The following is an 18,555-nucleotide window of genomic DNA, read 5'->3' on the forward strand; positions in this document are numbered from 1 at the left end:
CCTGAACTGCAAACACAGTCTTTCAAGGGGGGTATGGCCCCACCTAGAACCGGATGACACACCTCAAATGCTGGATTTGGACCCTCAACGGCAAGCACCTCCGTCTTGTCTGGATTCAATCTCAATATGCTGTTGCTCATCCAGTCCATTATCAGCTTCAGGCCGTCATTCAGAGGAGAGACTGTAGAAAAGACCGCGATCGGAGTGCCACTGGCATGTTGAAAACACCCAGCACCAACCCTCCAGATGATCTCTCCCAGCGGCTTCATGTGGAAGTGAAGCGGCGCTGGAGAGCAAAGCGGAGCCCTGTGGGTCTCCACAAATGAGCCCCTTTGTAGAGGAGCAACAGCCATCATGCACCACCATCCGATCCAGGATGCAGGAATGGCCAAGCCGTGTCTCCAATTCCCCCCACCCCAGGATGATCCAGAAGGATGCTATGGTCAATAGTATCAAAGGCCACTGAGAGATCCAACAGAACCAACAGGGACGCACTTCCCTGTTGGTTCTGTGTTGCAGATCATCCACTTGAGCAACCAAAGCAGCCACAGCTCCTTGTTCTGTTCGGAAGCCAGTCTGAAATGTGCCCAGAAAGTCAGTCTCATTCAGGACTGCCCAGAACTGGGGAGTTACTGCCTTCTTAATCACCTTACAAAGAAATGGTATATTCAGGACTGTTGTAAAGTTGTTAAGGCCCAGGGGGTTGACATTATTTTTTAAAGGAGGGGCCATATATTAGCCTCCTTCATGCAGGCAGAAACCCTACCCTCTCTGAAGAAGAAATTGATGAAAAGTCATAATGGCTCCCTCAGTCTCCACCTGCTGGACTACCAGCCAAGATGGAAACAGATGGAAAGGGCAGGGAGTTTTCCGCACCAGTCCAAGCAGCCTACCAACATCATCAGGACTTAAAAACTGAAATTGATCCAAAATAACCTCATTCCCAGAGTTGCTGGACACTTCTGTGTTGATAGCTACCTCCATGATCACATCAAGCTCAGCTCTTATCTAAGAAATTTTATCTGCAAACTGGTTAGTAAAAATGTCACAGCAAGCAAGTGATATCACTAAAGCTAAGTTGGGGGCGCTGGGGCTTGAGACAAGTCCCTCACAACCCTAAACAGCTCTGTCAGATATGAATCTGCAGACACAACACAACTAGGGAAGTTGTGTTGCTTATACTTCACTGCCTTCTTCACTGCTTATACTGCCACCCCACAGGAGTAAAGATGTTCTGAGTGTTTTGTTGGAGATGGAATCTAGACTCAGCACTCCCAAGCTGTCGTCCTTCCCGCTTCATACACTGCAGTCCCTTTGTATACCAGGGAGTGCTTTTGGAAGCAGGGCGGAGAGGACACTCAGACGCAATCATGTCTAAGGCCCTAGTCAGCTTCCAATTTTGTGACCAGGGACCCAACAGGATAGCTGGCAGAACTGGCCAAAGAACTCCCTAGGACTGACTGGAAACCTATTGGATCCGTAAATCTCCAGGGGCAGACCATTCTAACAGTTCCATCATCTCTGCAGGGACACAACAAAGGGGCTGTGATTGTGGCCTTGACAACGTAATAATCTGACCAAGCCAAGACGGAGAGTGTGTAAGTCTCAGTCTTCAAGCCAATCGTTCAGAACTGAACATAGCATTGAGTGGGTGCCTAGAAACATGTGAGGGTCCAGAGACCAGCCAGGACAAGGCCCACAGCCGCCGTGGTGCCATCAACTCATGAGCAGCACCTGACAGACTGGACTTGAAAACAACACTGGGTGATTCCAACGCCAGTTCCAATGCCTTCAGCCAGCGTTTCTGCTAGGAAATGAGGTAGTCTATATACAAGCAGAATCCCATCTGTCCCTTGAACCAAAGTTCAAGTACACACATTCAGTGTATTTCAGTTCCTTGACAGGGTATCTGGCCAAAGCGATCTTATTCTTACAGATCACAGCCCCCTCGCCCCTCTCACCCACTTTTCCTTACCTGCCCCACAACACAAGGGCCAGTTGGGAGGTCCTGTGCCCATATAGGACTGTTGTCTCCTCCAAGCCAGGTCTCTGTGGGACAGGACAGGCCAATGCCCTCATCCCTAACAATCACAGGTTTATTATTGGCCAATGTGTGTTTACAAAGGACCAGTGAAACCAACTGTGGGTGGCTCAGACTGTTCTGCAAACGACCAGATTGGCTGGGCAACCTGCAAGGGAGATGACGATGCCTCCGTTTCCTGCAGTAGTTTTTCACCCTGCCAGTGCCGTATCTCCGTTTGCCCCAAAGTTCCTGAATGGGTGCCCCCCTATACATAATTCCCAACCATAATTGAAGGACACGCACACAGACTCTCTGTAAGGATCTTCAGCATTCTCAGTAATGAATTTAGTTCTCCTTAATCACTGGGGGGGGGGGGGAAATGAGAGGAGCACATTGCTTGGAGGAGTACTGCAAAAATCTAAACACCAACTGAGAAACAAACTTTTCCTCCTCGCCTGTAAGGCACCAGATCCTGAAAGAGAGGAACTGGATCTATTCCACACATGTAATTAACCAAGATGGAAAAGTGCTCATTAGGCATGAAGCCCATTTTCTGCAATGAGGACAAGTCTTATATCATCAGCTGGGCCAAATAAATCTGCTTCAGAGCTCTTTGCCAATGTTTAAAAGTCCTGGTTTATGCATTTCTTCCATAAGAATGTGCATGTTAAGAAAGCCAAGAAGGTTATTTTAAAAAAACAGCATACACCTAGAACTTTTCTTACCTTCATCTTCTTATGCTATGCATCTGGTCTGGGGTGACCTATCACTAGAGCCCAAGGCATATTCTGCTTTGTGTGAATTCACATTTCTCATCATCATCATTCACTGGTTTGAGGTCTCGGCTTCATCGTATTCCGCTAACCCTCTGCTTCAAATGGTGTAGTAAAATCTCTGTTGCCTTTTTTTTTTTTGCCAAAGCAGGGCAGCACATTCATTCTCATTCAGACACCGGTAGTGAACGAATCCTTTTATCTCTCAAGGTTACTGTGAGGAAGAACACGTGGGATTCTTCCTGTAAACCAATGCATGAACAGGAAAGAAATGCCAGGGGATTTTGTTGTTAGCTCGCCCTAGTCTTAAACAATCCTCTAACAAAAGAAATAAAAAATAAGCCAGCCAGGTATTTTCACAACTTTAAGCAGTTGACTGAAATGTGTTTCCATGAAGGACAGCAAAGGATCATGTGCAGCCTTAATAACTCACACACGTATCAGAGACACAGTTACAGACAATTCCAAGGAGGAAAAAGGGTAGAAGAGAATAAAAGTGGCGTATGTGGCATCATAAAAAAAGCTTAGACAGGATTTGAAAACAAAAAGGACTTGTATAGGAAGTGGGAGGGAGGTCAGGCTACAAAGGAAGAATACAGGCAGGTAGCACAGAATTGCAGGGATGGTGTCAGGAAGGCTAAAGCTAGGAATGAACTGAGGATAGCGAGGGATGCTGAAAGCAACACAAAAAGTCTTCTTCTGACAGGTCCACAGTAAAAGACGAAGGAAAACATTGCGGATTCAACTATGTAATGTGGATGGCAAAGTGATAACAGATTACAAAGAAAAGGCCGAAACACTGAATTCCTACTTTGGCTTGGTCTTTTCCCAAAAGAAGAGCAGTGGCCTTCCTGTTGAAGGGGAAGTACAAGCCGAAGGGGCAGGATGGCTGTTCAAGTTTGACAGGCAGGTGATCAAGGATCATCTAATCGGGTTGAATGAATTCAAATCTCCAGGTGAACTCCATCCTAAAGTCATAAAGGAGCAGGCAGAAAAACTCTCAGAATGACTGTTTTTAAGAAATCATGGAGGACAGGGGAAGTGCTAGGTGACTGGAGAAGGGCAAATGTTGTCCTCATCTTCAAGAAAGGAAAAGAAGAAGAAGAACCTGGGAACTAGTCAGTCTGACATCAATCCCTGGAAAATTCTGGAGCAGATTATATAGCAGTCAGTCTGCACACACCTTAAAAACAGTGCAATGATTACTAGACGCCAACATGGATTTCTCAAGAACAAATCCTGCCAGGCCAATCTAATCTCATTTTTTGATTGGGCAACCTCCTTGACAGACTGTAAGAATGTTGTGGACATGATCTAATTTGACTTCAGCAAAGCTTTTGATAAAGTGCCCCGTGATATCCTGATTAGCACACTAGTTCAAAGTGGGCCACATGGAACAATCATCAGGTGGCACTAGAATAGGCTACAGAAACACACTCAGAGAGTGCTCATCTTCTCAAACTGGGGGGAGGTAACAAGTCGGAGGATTCAGTCCTAGGCCCAGAGCTCCTCAGCATTTTCATTAATGACTTGGATGACAAAGTGCAGGGAATGATTATAAAATTTGCAGGAGAGCTAATTCCAGGTAAGACAGGTTGGAGTGCCGGGCTGAAAACAAGAGAATGAAATTTAAGAGGGACAAGTGCCAAGTTCCGCACTCAGGAAAAAGAAACCAAATGCATTGTTATAAGATGAGGAATATTTGGCTCAACAATACTGTAAGTGTGAAAGATCTTGGAATTGTTGTAGATCACAAGCCGAGCGAGTCAACATTGTGATGTGATTGCAAAAAGGGCAAAAGCTATTTTGGGCTGCATTAACAGAAATATTACTTCCAAATCAGGAAGAGTACTAATTTCCCTTTACTCAGTGCTGGTTTTAGGCCTCATCTGGAACACTACATTCATTTCTGGGCACCACAGAAAAATGCAAGCAAGCTGGAAAGAGTTCAGAGGAAGGGAACAAGGATGATTGGGGAAGAGGAAACAAAGCCCTGTGAGGAGAGATTGAAAGAACTGGGCATGTTTAGCCTTGAGAAGAGAAGACTGCAGGGAGATCGGATAGCACTGTTCTAATACTTGAAAGGCTGTCACAAAGAATAAGGCCTGGATCTCTTCTTGTTCATCCCAGAGTGCAGGACATGGAATAATGGGCTCAAGTTACAGGAAGCCAATTTCCCACGGAACATCCGGAAGAGCTTCCTGACTGTGAGAGCAGGACGACAATGGAACCAGTGACCTAGGGAGACTGTGCACTCTCCCACACTGGAGGCATCCAAGATACAACTGGACAGCCACCTGAGAGGGCTGGTTTAACCTGGGGTCCCGCACTGAGCAGGAGACTGGACCCAGTGGCCCTCGGGCCCCTTCCAACTCTACTATTCTATGTTTCTATTGCTCCATTATGCTTTTGAGCAGTCAGAGTCCTTTGTACAGGTGTGGCGCGCGGGAAGTGTTGCTTTGACAGAGGCAAACTCTGGGACAAAGGATTTCTAGAGCTGTGGCAGTGGCCAGAGTGCCAGCACTTTCTTGCAGTGCAGAAGGTGTGCTCAGGTGACTTCAGTGGCTCTGCTGGAACCTACAGGAGCAGCAATGCACCAGTTCATGAGCCTCAGCCAGCCTGGCCCATGACCAGGAATGATGGGAGCTGTAATCCACAGCAGGTGGAAGGCAACAGCTCCCCCTCTCAGGGCATATACAGTGGTACCTCAGCTCACAAACTTAATCCGTTCCACGACTCTGGTTGCAACCCAAGTCAAATTTGAATTGGTTGCAAGCCAAGTCAAATTTCCCCATAAGGTTCAATGTAAATAAGGTTAATCCGTTCTGTAAATATTTTTTTAATCACAAAAATTTGAAACAGAGTAACAAAGACCAACAAAGTAACAAGGTGCAGTACAGTAGAGAACACTAACCTAGGTGGGGGGGGAGGTTATTGTTTGGAGGGAGAGTCCAAACGATAACCGTGCAATAGCGATTGTGCTGGGGGTCGGGGGGAGATGGCTGCGATCATGAGACAACACGGCCGCGATCGCGATCATCACCCAATGCGGAATTCGCAAACTGAGGCAATTTTTTTCTGAAATTTCCGTTCACGACCCCATTTGGTTGTGAACTGAGGCATTCGGGAGCTGAGGTACCACTGAACTCGTTCTATGCTCCCATGGCTAAAGGGCAATAGTAAATGTAAAGTTTATATTTTTTGCAACATTTCTATGTCACTCCATAACCAAGGCCCTCTGGACAGCTTTCAAAATATTAAAGCCTACAAAATACACAACGGCACTGCATTACATAGAAACTAGCCAAATACATCAAACCTTTAAAATGCTGGTCAAGTTGTGGAAGAGTGACAGACCAGCTTTTCCACAGCATTCCAACCCACCTCTTTCAGGTGTGACGTATCCACTGGTTTGTTTGCCTGACCTTCTGCATCCTTGGAAGAAGGTGCCAGAAAACTGGACCAGAGCATTAATGTGTAGCACAGCACATGCTTCTAAGAAGTGCCCAAGAAGACATCCTGCTCCAACCTGCCTTGTGAGTCTACAAGGGTTAAGATCCCTTAACCGTACACAGCTTCTAACACAGCAATAGCTCTTAGTTCTACTCTCTATCAAGAAGCCAGATATTTAACGTCATATTCTGCTACCTTTCCTTTTACAAGAGAATAAAGTTCCTCTACAAGAAGCCAAATTATTGCTCGATGGTTATTAATATTCAGAAGTCAGCTTAGGCTGCATCGCATTCCCATTCTTCAAGCATTTGTTGCTGTGGAAAAAGCTTTAACGGACAGGATATTCTAGACAGCTGCGCTCCCCCATGCAAGCGAATACAACTGGCTTAGGTATTATTAGAGAAATGCTCTCATGTGTTATCCCATCTCCAACAAGGATACTGCAGCTACAGAATCTCTCTCATAGCTGAAGAATCTCCTTCAATGCTCCTGCATTGAAACATGCAATAAAAGGCATCCTGGGCCCATTAATGCAAATATCTTCCTCCAGGTTGGGTCAGAGATTTCTCCTTTGCCTGCCAATTAGGCTGAATGGTAGAAGGAAGCCCCCTCTGCCAATCCATAACGGGGTGTGCTGAATGCAAGGAGAGGCATGCTGGACTGGAGCACAATGTTCAGTATTCTATCCCCACAGGGGCTACCCAGATGGCAAGAGGAAGCCTGGAAGCAGGACATGAGAGCGACAGCACCTCCGACTCATGGCAGTTAGCAACTGCTGCTGGAGAACACGCCATGTCCGATACAGGAGACGACGTATGTCCATTATAACTCGTCGCCACTGATGGCTTTACCTTACGTGAATTTGTCCGATCCTAAACATGCTGTTGCTGCATCGAACAGTGGCAAATGCCACAGCTCAACCTTGTGCATCAGCATTTTGGGGAGAAGGATCTAGGCCTTACCTTGGCCCACACGAGTCTCCAACTTCAGCACCGCCACATTCAGAGCAACCGTGCTCTTTTCAAGGGGAGGAGCAAAGTGGTGCTAATTGGGAATTCCCTGCATTATGTGCCTACATGAAATACACTTTCAAAGACAATCCTATGCGTGTTTAGACAGAAGGAAATCCAGCACGTGAGGACATGCTGGAAGCTGAACTAACTTTTTTCCTGCCGTGGGTTGTGGGGCAGTCTGGAAGCCACCCCAAGAGCAGCAGGTTCAGACAACACAGGTACCTGTGCCTGTCAGAAGTAATCACAGAAATGAGGCAGCGCATGATCAGCATACATATGGTCATCTTTTCAAAGCATGGACTCCATAAGGGTACGAGGAAAAAGACTGCAGAAGGCCTACAAGAGCCCTGGGCAGCACTCACAAGGCACCTTGCAAGCTTCAGCTATGAGTAATGCCTCACCCACCCCTCTGAACCATGGACAGGATACGTAGTGCTTGCTGAGACACCGGGAGATGTACTGCTATGACCACAACTTTTGACTTAGCATATTTATGGGATACATTTTATTTATGGTTCATTAGCAGTCAGTTGCTCTTTATAAGGAGACACCAGTGCTCATTTCGAGGGCAAGAAAGCATTCAATTATGATTAAAATGACAGAATGAGGCTTCTCAGGAATGGGCTAGAGGCCAAGCTGGGTTTCTGAAAGGACAACCTCACATTGGACATGGGAGTGAGAGATCAACTCCATCTCCTTAAAAAAGAAAAATGTAGGCTCCTCTTGTTTAAAATGAAAACATATGCTCTTATTTTCTTTAAACACTGTTTTGTCAGTGCAGTAACCACGCAAAGCATTTCCTATGCTTGTGGAAGGACTCGTATTACATATGCTAAATACATTATTTTCCATGGAATTCTATGGATAACTACCATGAGTACTAGTTACTGAGAGGAATTTTCATAATTAAGTACAGTATCATTTGGAACATTAACTGTTGTGGCAAAGCAGAGGCTGCTGTTACATTCTTGCTTTACTTATAAGTCGTTCAGGTTACCTGAAGACAAAGCGCTGGACTAGACGGCTTCCAACCTGCATCAAAAGAACAGGCTGCTCACCTGTAATTGTGCTTCTGCAAGTGGCCATTTGTGAATGCACATTTAAGAGCTATGCCACTGTGCAAAGCCGAATTCAGGACATTCCAGAGCTTAGCCAAGGATGTGGTAGAAGCCCTTCCTCCTCAGCACTTTTTGAAAAAGGCCGTGGGGACCGTGAACCCCTGAGGGGTGAAAAAAGGAGAGAGAAAACTCAGGGAAAACAGAAGGGGAAGGGAGAATGGTCAGCTAGATGCTTCAGTGGCAAGAAGAGAGAACAAAAGAGAATATATAAAAGGTTTGCCTTGAGGCTACACGGTTCCAATCTGCTGCAGGAGCCGAGCCCTGAGTGTGCGCAGAGAAGGGGGCAAGATTTCCATCAAAAGGGTCTGCTAAGCTATGGAATGTTCCAAATGCTTTTCTGTGTAGCCCATAACCCTCATATGAGAGTCACAAAGACCAGCTTTTAATGAAAGGGTCAAGGGGTTTTCAAATGAAAGGTGCAGAAGCTCTACTCTGAACACTGAAGCACGACTGTAGATAGTACCTGAATATTTCCGATTCAGTGAACTAAAACAATGCTTCTTTTTAAACAAGAAAACTAGGAGTAGGGTTTATAGGAGTCTGTCCCAGAGCCCATATAAAACAATGAACAATCCAGGTTGAAAATCCTGTTTTGTAATGTTTACACAGTCAAGTAGGCTGCCACATAAGCACAAGCAATCGCCACTGCCTGTGGCAGCGCGCTTCAGGGTTTTGCATCCCGGGAAGCTGCGCAAGCCTTCCCTGAGAATCCTTTCTCACTTTCCACTGATGACGTGGAAGCCACTGCAGTCACTTTGTTAGATCGTGAGAACGTGGCCAGAACAAATAGCCCCAACCAAATGGGAGGCCACCCCCATGGTTGCTGGGGGCGGGAGGGCGGGTGGGCAGGCGGGCAGAGCAGCTGCGCACGAATGCACAAACTCCTCTCACCAAACTCCTCTCACGCTAGCCCAGCGGCACATGAGGGGTCCTTCCAGCATGTGGCCTTTCTCTGTATTCTCCCCATAGGAACAGAGTTCCTTCAGCATCTCTGCACTGCTCCAAATGAAATACACCAAGTGTGGGAGGCCGAGGGAGGGTGTGGCTCTCTCTGAGGTCGCTTACTAAGGTCTAAGTCACTAAGCAAGGGAAAGACTCAAATGGAGGACCTCCCCATTTGGAGACCTGGCCCTGGTATTATGCCACCAATACCACGAACGGCTCTTCACAGATACACGTCAAACCGTAAAAGTAGAGAGCATTTCCTTTACATTAATATGCACACCCAAATTAACAGACTAACTGGAAGGCATGTTTTCTCAGTCATATCTTCAGTGAAATTTACTGCCCTTTAAAGGTAGCCAGGATTATAGGGGGATTTATCAGTAATAAATCCGTGCCCCAGCTCGTGGTGGGATGCTTTAATTCTTGGTCTGCTGAGAGATCTGACGGATCTGCAGTAGGTACATAAAGATTCTGACTCCCGCCTGCTTAAGAAGTGCAGCAACGAGTGTCTAAGATTATACTGCTGGAATGAAAAGAGTGTAGGATAACAAGGAGAGCATTTCTGTTTGGAAGGACTGTGACTTCCATCAGTTCTCAGAACAAATTTCTCAGCTACGAATTCTTTAATTTTAAATGCCTTTTGCACTATACTCATGCTGCTGAATTTCAGGATTCTAGAGGAAGCAGTCGATTCTTCAGGCTTAAAGTCTGCCTAACATTAAGAGTGCTGCTGGAGCCAAGGTCCAGATATCCAGCTACACAATAACAAGGCACTGCCATTGGAAGCTTCCACATGCTTGCCAACGCTCCATCTCCCAGGAGAGGTGCTCATTTTCTCATATTTGCAGGGCACCTTGCCAAGACTGCTTACATACAGCTTTTAACAAAATTAAAGCTTTCTTTGCAAAAAGATAGTGTCTTGATAGCTCTGTTCAAAACGTACCTTTAAATAGCTCAATGCACTGTTGCTGCTCTTTTTAATTTGTATTTTTTGCCTTTTAAATCTGGGATATGGAGTGTTTTCAAACTGGCTTCTGTGCACTGTTATTGCAAGCCACCTTGATAGCCTGCTTAGAGCCAAAACGGCAGGGCACTCTTTTCAAGAAAGAAAAGCTGCAACTGATGAATATTAATGATCTGCATTCCAACTCAAGCTGGTCAGGAAAAGTTTATGAGTCCAGCCTGCTGAGCACTGGTGGGGAGGGGGAGGAGAGAGACGACATGGGAAAATACCCAGCTGCGTCCCCACACAATGTCCAGGTGGCCCATTCCAGAATACGCAATACAGCAAGAAAGCCATCATGAAAATCTCTTGGTGCAACAGAAGCAGGGAACAGGTGTAGGAGAGGGTGGGGAACCTGTGGTTGCTGGAATCCAACTCTCATGAACCCTTGCCACTGTAGTCGGGGACAATGGGAACTGTAGTCTTATGCCACCGGGAGGATCACAGAATCTTCAGCTCTGGCATATGGCCATGGTAGCTGCCACTGCAGGGTAAGAGCAAAGTACACCATACAGCTGGTTTTGGTGTCCATTTGCCTCACTGGCTCAAGTGACACACACATGAGGCTACAGAAACTGAGACCCAGGTTTGCAATCTGCAAGCATATGTCCTTGTTTGGATAAGAGATTAGTACGAACATACGTTAATAGGTTAGTCCAAAGCCTGGACTACCGATTACCCAGTTCAAGCCCTGTTCAGTGTTCAGTATTCAAACTGCAGCAAACATGGGGATCAAACAGCCCCGATCAATTTTACTGAAGCACTTTTAAACCATTCACTAAAATGTATTGTGAAAGCAGTTTCCCTATTCTCCCCAAATAGGATTACTAGTTTTCTAAATCCTACTTTAAATAAAGAGATAGTCTTGGCATGTGTGTTTACTTTGCATAACTAAAGAAAAGAAATTCCGGGAGTTTGGGGATTACCAAATGGTAATGCTTGCCCTGAAAGGGCAGAACTGCAGCACTGGAGTTCAACAACATAGCAGTTACATTCATAATTGTATGAAGAACTGAAAAAACCCCAACCCTGTTAGACCCTGAATATAGGCTTGTTCTTTTATGTGAGCAAGCCAAAAATAGCATTTTAGTAACTTACTACCTATATAGAAGTGGGTAGGCGAGGTCTGGAGGAAATCTAATTTGTAAATAAAAGCAGAAAAAAAACTGAAAAAACACATGTGCCAAAATATCGCTTTAACACTGACAGCATCGCTAGTGTTCTGTGCAACTGAAGAGCCTTCACAAAACAAAAAAGAAGTGAGCATTAACTTTTCATTAATGTTTCTATCTGCTGTCCTCCTTCATTATTCATCTTTGCATCAAAGTGCACAGATCTGTTACATCACACTTAGCCACGATTCGCACAAACAAGATGTAGGGTTTCAGGTCAGGGTAAACTAGCTAATGGCTGTCAATTTTCTCGCTGACCTACTTGTGAATAGCCACTGCAGGAGCAGAGCAGAAAGTCTGGCTCTGCTTAATGTCTGTGGGCGTGCATGCCACTGAAGTCAGTCCGTGTACCACACCACGATTTACTTGCCTTTTAATTAGACGGCAAGACCTTTCACGATCAAGTGAGGTCCCCGAGAGATCTCCCTTTGCCTGAATGCTGTCAGAGCCCACCCCATTTACCAAGCCAATCAAGACCTGCACTATAACTAGAGACCCCTTTCCCACCAACAGTCCCTTCAAAGTGCCACTCGGGACCTCTGGAGGGGCTGTCCAAACAGAGATTGCTCTAAGGGGGAATAGATGGTGCGGCAGAAACCATGTCGAACGCCTTGTCTTTTCCCCTTTGGACAGGCCCTGTGTATCCAAACCACAAGACAGCCCTACTCTTTGAATCTGGTCAGAAGAGTGGCCCGTAGTGCTGGATCATGTATGCCCCACTGCAGCGACAGCAGAAAGTATGGGCAGGGTGACGGGAGAAGGGGACACGGGCTTGCAAGGATGATCATCAGTCCCCAAGGCTGGAGAAGTGACTGGTCTACAATGAAGAAGGGTGCGCAAGGATCTAGGAGCGGTCTTTGGGGTGCAGGCACAGGACCCACTGATCCTGAAACTGTGAGTTCCGAGAGCGCTGGCTGAGAAGGAGCCACTGGGGCCCCAGACAGCAGTGGGGCTGGCGCTTGAAAGATCTCCTTGGGTGAAGGGCATCCAAAAAACTGCTGCAAAGACTTTCCTTGGCTACTACTCCGACCACAGGGGCTGTAGCCCCTCTCCTGTACTTAGCTCCAGTCCTCTACATAGTCATTATGGTTGGGCAGTAGAGGCCATCCAGAGGGTCTGGTCCAGCCTGATAAAAGAGACTGGGAGTTAAGTCTGTTCCAAGTCCCTTCCCTCACGGGCAGAAGCTGAGGAGCCATCGAGATCTTGATATGTGACTTAACAGGTGAAGTGATTGTCACGTCTGTGTTGAGCCCAGAACCTGTAAGAGCAACCTCCATGTGTGGATCACAACCCTTGACAGGGCACCATCCCAAAACCTGTGGCCCCAGGAGAATATTATGCCTAGTTCAAGGAAGAATTTGAAGAACGGTGCTGCTCTGGTGGTGCCCGCAGGCAGATGGAGTCACAGACAGCAAGATGTGTGCCCAAAGAACAGGAGCCTGAAATATCATGGGACAGGCAGTAGCAGCTCTTCTGGAGCAGCAGCATTTTGAGCATGCTTCCTTTTCTTTCACTCAAATTGTTCAGAGCCTTATACATTTTCTTGGTGAGGACTGCTTCAGAGGTTAAGGCAACTACAGGATCAGCTACTTACAGATGATGGCCACGGACAAGATAAGAAGGATGTGGTCTAGCAGAAGAACTGCAGGCTGATCCTACTGTGGGGAGCTCTCCCTGTCCCCCCACCTCTGAGCTAAGGCAGGAGAGATTCCCATGTTTCCAATGGGATCCAAAGAGATCCATCCCAGCTGCTCCAGGTGGAAGTGCCAGGAAAAGAAAGGGACCGGGAACATCAGTGAGATTTGTTCTCTCCTCCTCCTCTGCCTGAGGCCATGAGGGAAAAGTGCGGCATTCTGGTTCAACCCTCCTGAATCCTGAGTTGAGTCAGCAGGAGCAGGCAGGTGGAAGCCGGGAGCAGTTCAAAACTCTGCTCTTCTCAGTGAAAGGAGGGCTAGGAGTGAGAGTTTCCTCCTTCCAGGGCAGAACAGATTTTTTCCTGGCCCTGCACTGTGACACTCTGGAGGAGTTAGCCCTTTGCAGCCAGCTCCGTTTCTCCACTGTCCGAGAAAGACCTTTGGTTTCCTTCAGTGCCATGTTAGAGAGAAGGAGGGCATCATGGAGAGCATTCTCACCTGTTCTATAACATGCGCAGGCATACAAGCAGTCAAGGATTCACTCCCTGTCCTGACTGGCACTCTGAAGCAGTACAACTTAGCAACGGAGGCATCACCCAAGTCTGCTGCTCGCAAGGGGAGAGGTGGACCAAGCCACGAACCTTCTCCTTCATCCTGCCTCTGAATACACAGTGAGCATTTAATATAATTGATATTTAATGACACTCTATTCAACAGTATTTCTTCCAAACTTTCAATGCAAAACCATAGTTCAAGAGACAATTCTAATCATGTGAGCATAAGTGAAGAAGTGGGTTAATTAAAAAAAAAACCTGAATAAACAAGGTACAAGACAATTCATTTTCTGCTAGTTCTAAATGCACTGGCTTGACGCTATCTTATCTCTGTTTTCTGCACAAGGACAAGTTAAGTGCGTGTCAAGAGGTATCTGCAATCTTCTTGAGGAAGAGGTTTGTGAGCTTCATTACCATGGACAGGTCTCTGCAAGTGCTTTATCTATTAATTCTCTTCTTAGACACAAGTGCACATGCAAGTTAATCGACGATCTGTTACTTTTCCAGTGGTGACCCACCACCAAAATGGCAGAGTCGCATATGGGTGCATGAAATTCAAAGCAGAGGAAACAAAAATCTGCAAGAGGGGTGATTTTCTTTGTTGACAGGACTTCTCTCCTGGAAAGGAAGACAAATTCTTTTTCCTTAAAGTTATTTTTAAAAGGAATAGAAAAAAACAAACAGAAAGCATTAAGGATTAGCCCAGATGAACTGTCTTGCTTGGCCATTTAAGGGGAATACGCTTCCTAGAGATATTTTGCAGAACACACAGCTGAGAAAATCCTCTGCCAATTTTTGGAAGGCTGTGCTTTCATCACTGTCAGCAAGTATTTTCTCTATACAGTTTTGTTTTAATTCCATTCTCCTTTTTGTTCCATTCTAGTCTATGAACACTCAATTCTAGTCTCTGTAGACTCAATAACTGGACATTCTTTTCTTTCGTTTAAGTATGTCCAGTTACACCTGTCGTCTCATTTCGTAATCATCTTTGGTTATGGCATGTGCTCACACATGGTTTGAGGAGTGACTGTTCCTTTCCAATTTTGAAAGAAATACTTTCAACCCAGTAAGGGGAGACATGATAGAGGTGTATAAAATTATGCATGGTGCGGTAAAACTGGAGGAGACGTCTTTCTTTCTCTTCCGTAATACTAGAATCTGGAGTTCGTCCATGGAGCTCAATGATGGGGCATTAAGGGCGGACTGAAAGAAGTCCTCCTTCACACAGCGCATAGTTAAATGGTGGAATTCACTGCCACAGGAAGTGGCGATGGTCACCATTTGGATGGCTTTAAAGGGAAACTAGACCCGTTATGGAAGAGGAGGCTATCGGTGGCGAGTAGCTTTGCTAGCTATGTGCTACCTCTGCTACCAGTAGTAGTGCGTCTGTGTAGACCAGTTGCTGAGGAGCTTTGGGGGGGGGGGCGGGGGGAGGCCTTGTTCTCATCCTGCTTGAGGGAACCTGTGTACAGCTGGTCTGCCACACCGTGAAAGGACAGCTGAACTAGATGAAGCTGAGCCAGCATGGTTTCTTGCGTACTTACATTAGCACATATAGATGGCCTATACATATTTTTGTCCATTTTAATCAATGGGCAACTTAATATATTGTATTTGTAGAGTGCTATCCTATCTCCTCTTCCCAAGGCTCAACAGGCCCAGTTCTTTTGATCTCTCCTCACAGGACTTCGCTTCTAGCTCCCAGCCCATCCTCGTTGCCCTTCTGAACCCTTTCCAGCTCGTCCGCACTTTTCCTTAAACCATGGTGCCCAGAACCGGACGCAGTATTCCAGACGAGGCCTAGGCAGCACTGAATAGAGGGGGACTGGTGCGTCACGTGATTTGGGAGTGATATTCCTATTAAGGCAGCTCAAAACAGACTTGCCATCTTTGCAGCCACATCATGCTGTTGACTCATATTCAGCCTGTGATCTACAAAATTTCCAGGTCCTTCATGCTTGCAGCATCATAGAGACAAGTATCTCCCATCTTGTAAATGCACAGTTGGTCTCTTTCTCTCTCTCTTGCTGCAGAACATGGCATTTGTCCCTAGTAAATATCATTCTTTCTTTTTTTTCCAGCCCAGTGCTCCAATTTATCAAGATCACTATCCAAAGTTCAAAATTTCTGTGATTTGGCAGTGGAGAGAAGTTTGATATTTAAGAGAACAGGAAAAAGAGGAAGGAAGATAAGCATGTCAGCTGCACGGAATGCCACATCTCACTCCTCCACAAGCTCAGCAGACACACTCAAACACAGGGATGCTTGGAAACTCCCACCATGTAATACCACAACCATTCCAGTCAAACAAAGGGATAACACAGTAAAGTTCAGGGAAGTCCACGTTAAAACTGAACCAATTCCCTTAAAGAAGGAAATGCAATCCAGATGTGGGATATTTCTCACCACTATCTGGTTCCAATGAATCTTTGATGATACTAACATGGTACATCAGAATTATAAACAAAGAAACGTCAGACAACACCGATAGCTAGATTGTGGCCACTACTAGACTCTGACAATGTACAGCGAAGTTAAAGCTTATGCTTATTAACTCATGAGGATTTTTTGCCCCAATGTGCATAACCTGACACTTTACTTCCATTGCAACGGCACTTGCCATTGCTAGTGCATCTGTGCTGGAAACTTGTGTGTGTTAGAACTGGAAACAGATCACTGTGTCCATTTTCAAGGAGAGTGTGCTTGCAATGTTTTATTCCAGATTTATGCGTTTGCCAATGTTTAAGATATTCATCTGATGGAAGGCCAAGTTTTTTCATTCTCTCCAAAGCTGAAACAGCACTTAGTGAATGCTTTCTCCCCCTTTTTTTTCCAGGGGAGGGTGTTTTAATGCCAATGAGCTTTCGGGAAGTAATACTAACTGGAACAGTCCCAACATAATGGAGACATAAAAACAGTAAGAAAAAGAGGAGGGGAAAGAGACTTAGCAAGTGCTGAAGTTGCTTTCCTGCCAAAATAATCTCCGTGATGATCCACATGAGAAGGTTCTCTATAGATTTTTAATTTTGCTGCATTGGTTTCATAACAACTGACACACACAGAATATACTTAGATTGACAATCACTAAAGAATGGAAAAGTTAGGGGAATTTTCAAGGACAAGTGCTGTGTAGCACTTTAAAACCAATTCATTTCTGAGCTGAAAAGAAACCCACTTTATCAGATGCAGCTTTTTGTGTTGTGACAATAGGGCTACTCTCAGTGGTATGGGTGATCCCCTCCCCCACAAATGAAGTATTTTTCATGGATTTTCCCACTTTTACAAATGAATTGTGGACAAAATTATCAATATGGAGAACATTATACAAGTCTGACTGAACCACCAGAACAGATAAAATTGCCAACCAAATCTAACACCATAGCTGTAAGTAACTTGTTTCAAGTGATTACTCCCTTTCCCCAAACTGAGTACTGTCTCCCACTTGAGGAAAGAAGCACCTGTTTAGGTATATATAAACTCGTATTTTGCACAATAATAGGGTCCAAGGAGGACAAAAAGAGCTAGAGAGACGAGCACTCCAGCACTGGAATGCCAACTCAGCAACACAGACGGCTGGCAGGCAAACTGAAGTACAGTGGTGGCAACACAGAACCTCCGACAGCTGGGAGGGGAAGCTGCAAACACAAAGCATGCAGAACAGGGCTTAACAATTCAGGTTAGGCTGAAGCCAAGGAAAAAATTGTTCCCCTGCTCCATTTTTCCAGGAGGAGGAAAACTCCAGAGAAAATTGAAATATGTGCAATTCTTAGTTTCTTACGAAGCTTAAAATTATTTTACTACTGTCATACAAAACAACTAATTAAAATATGGATGGGAACGCTCCCACTTACAGACATTTGGCCTCCAGGCTACAATATCCTTCCTCCTTCCAGTACAGGAAGCCCCTGCTCTTATCTGAGCAGAATGGGGAGCTGAACACTTTCTTCAGGGCACAGGGAACCTCTGTTCCCATCTCCAATCAGTAACTGGAGATGAGGGGATTTAAATGAATTTACACTTCAGAAATTCTGCTAATTAAATGCCTTTACCAGTAAAGCAAGGTTTTTGAACCTGTCCTAAAGGACAGAAGATATGGAAACCAGAGGCACAGGTTTTAAAGGCCAGTTTCTGTGGCTTAACTCCTGAGCAGACATACCTAGAATTGCGCAACATGAACAGGACTGAATTGTGCTTTGTCTGATTAGTGGGAAACTGTCCAATTTAGTATGAATTATACCTGGCCCCATCTATTTTGCTTTGACCCACTGCTGGAATGCAACCCCCAAACCTTCATAATTTGGAATGTGGCCCTTAGGTCAACCCCCCCCCCCTTTCTAACTTAGCATGGAAAAGTGTAATAGTTGGCATATTTATGAAATCTGAAAAATCCGACACATGGTAATGCAGAAGCAAGACCCAATCCGCTTAGTAGTAGATACTTCTATTGAATTACAGCCTCCAAAATATAAGAGCCTTCGTTTGTACAAGCAAATTGTGAATACACCCAATTCTAGAGAGAGTTGCAACCCCCATGTGCCCCACATGATCTAAGCACAATTTTTGCTGAGACGCAGGGGGGAAACAGAAACCACCATTTTCGCAGAAAACAAAAGAGCCTGCTGCTTTCATGAAGATGGGAGCACTGTCTAAATGCAGAAATCCCCTTGGAAAATTACTACAAGGAGCAGGAAGGGGAGGGAGGGAGGATGAGAGAGAACTGTTAGAAAAAGTTAAGAAGTCCTCAGACGAGATTTCTGCCTGCCTTGCCTACTCTAGCTTCACGCAGGGACAATCCACTGCTGTCCAACTACTTCACTCATCGGCACCGTGCTAGCAGTATTTTGAAATTGGGAGTTGAAACCTGGCC

At 45.5% G+C, this 18,555-nt stretch overlaps 1 protein-coding gene and 1 long non-coding RNA gene across 5 annotated transcripts in view; both read right to left on the reverse strand.

Moving 5' to 3' along the window:
* The window catches only part of FERMT2 (FERM domain containing kindlin 2), a 103,901-nt gene that overhangs the window by 48,277 nt on the left and 37,069 nt on the right, over positions 1-18,555 (reverse strand). The gene's annotated exons all lie outside the window — the stretch shown is intronic.
* Positions 5,070-9,408, reverse strand: LOC123026723. Its single transcript, XR_006415369.1, has 3 exons — positions 9,397-9,408; positions 6,286-6,291; positions 5,070-5,507 (listed from the first exon to the last, which is right to left on the reverse strand). It is a non-coding gene; the product is annotated as an uncharacterized LOC123026723 (long non-coding RNA).

Source organism: Varanus komodoensis, unplaced genomic scaffold, assembly GCF_004798865.1.
Source record: "Varanus komodoensis strain SLA01 unplaced genomic scaffold, ASM479886v1 scaffold3, whole genome shotgun sequence".
Taxonomy (NCBI): Eukaryota; Metazoa; Chordata; class Lepidosauria; order Squamata; family Varanidae; genus Varanus; species Varanus komodoensis.